Source organism: Anopheles ziemanni (genome assembly GCF_943734765.1).
Source record: "Anopheles ziemanni chromosome X unlocalized genomic scaffold, idAnoZiCoDA_A2_x.2 X_unloc_22, whole genome shotgun sequence".
Lineage (NCBI taxonomy): Eukaryota > Metazoa > Arthropoda > Insecta > Diptera > Culicidae > Anopheles > Anopheles ziemanni.
Genome location: NW_026689788.1, coordinates 40,001 through 42,271, shown reverse-complemented (window position 1 = coordinate 42,271; position 2,271 = coordinate 40,001).

Genomic DNA, 2,271 nt, shown 5'->3' with positions numbered 1-2,271 from the left:
TCGGGGGATAGTTAGGGAACATGTTGGCCAACATTTTCTTATTCCTCAGCCTGGCCGTACCTCTTACCGTCTAGGCGGTATTCATGCTCTAAGTTGGAACTTGTGTTCCTTCGGGCAACTTTTCTGACTTTGACGCTTAATAACTTCCGTTCATATGCAGTCTAAGCTCTGCAACTCTCAGGAAAGCTAGTACTACTCATTTCCTTTCCATATCAGTCTTTGGCTTGTCGATCCGATGTCTACAGCCTTAGTTATTCACGTTCCCTGTGAAGGTAGGTTGTTGCCCATTTTCCAGTTCATGTGGTAACATTCCCGGACTTTGCCGGCTTTCTCTTCATGTGGTAACTTGCTTGCTCATGTGGTAACTTGGAAGTGTATTTCTGACAGACCCAATCTGGGACTTAGCCGATTTTTCTCTGCATATTATATGGATCCATCACTAGGCCATCTTGCTTGCTCATGTGGTAACTTGGAAGTGTATTTCTGACAGACCCAATCTGGGACTTAGCCGATTTTTCTCTTCATATCATATGGATCCATCACTAGGCCATCTTGCTTGCTTGTGTGGTAACTTGATAGTGTATGTCTGACAGACCCAATCTGGGACTTAGCCGATTTTTCTCTTCATATCATATGGATCCATCACTAGGCCATCTTGCTTGCTTGTGTGGTAACTTGGAAGTGTATTTCTGACAGACCCAATCTGGGACTTAGCCGATTTTTCTCTTCATATTATATGGATCCTGGACTTAGCCGATTTTTCTCTTCATATCATATGGATCCATCATTAGGCCATCTTGCTTGCTTGTGTGGTAACTTGATAGTGTATTTCCGACAGACCCAATCTCGGACTTAGCCGATTTTTCTCTTCATATTATATGGATCCATCACTAGGCCATCTTGCTTGCTTGTGTGGTATCTTGAAAGTGTATGTCTGACAGACCCAATCTCGGACTTAGCCGATTTTTCTCTTCATATAATATGGATCCTGGACTTAGCCTGTTATTAGGTTATTATATATGGATCCTGGACTTAGCCGATTATTAGGTTATTATATATGGATCCTGGACTTAGCCGATTTTTCTCTTCATATAATATGGATCCGGGACTTAGCCGATTATTAGGTTATTATATATGGATCCTGGACTTAGCCGATATTTCTCTTCATATAATATGGATCCGGGACTTAGCCAATTTTTCTCTTCATATAATATGGATCCGGGACTTAGCCGATTTTTCTCTTCATATAATATGGATCCGGGACTTAGCCAATTTTTCTCTTCATGTGGTAACGTATGCCAATCGCTCACAAGTCATGGGATAAGGGTACTTGTGTTCTTCCATCTTCTAAGTCCCGCACGGGGACATCGTGATCGCCCCAAGTCCGGAATAGCGCCAAGTCAAGCCCCACGGTGGCCGTGCAGGACCTGTTAGCGGCGGCCCCACTGACAGCACTAATCCGGACTTAGAAATTATATCTTTCTAATCGAACACCACACACGCAACACCACCATACCACCATCTCCTTGCAAGTACCTAAGTACCCGCAACTCCATGGTGAAGGCAATGTCACTCCATCACCAACCTCTTTGCATTGCAAGCACTTGCGTACCTACAACACTCCGAAGAAGGCAACGGCGCGCGATGCTCGACTCCACACACCTCACCACACCACACCACCGATGGCCAGCCAGCCAGCCAGCCCAGCTAAGGGCTAACCCACCAACCAACCACCAATGGCCTAGGCCAGCCGGATCCCACCTTCAAGTCCAAGCACAGCCAAGTGCAAGTACCGCCAAGTGTTCACCAACCAACCATCACACCAGGTCAGCCGGCCAGTACCCACCTTCAAGTGCCATTACCCTCGGGTGCAAGCCCAATCAAGTGTTAACCAACCAACCCGGCCAAGGCAGCCAACAGGCCGGCACCCTACAGCACCGACCCGCCATCACCACCTCAACCGTTGACCATGCAAGTGGCCTCGGACAACAGGTGACACCCGAAGTACATCCGAAGAACGTATATCAAGTGTTTGCTCACCAAGTCCTCAACCAACCCCAAGTACCCGGAGGTACCCAGAGTGTTGGATCCGCCAACCCGTCCCGGCACTCCAAGTCCTTGCGAACCCAAAGTGTTTGCCCGGTAGGGCCATTGTATCACAACGCTTGCGACCATGCAAGTGGCCTCGAACAAGGTGACAGGGGTATCTTCACCAAGTTCTCAACCAACCCCAAGTACCCGGAGGTACCCAGAGTGTTGGGTCCGCCAACC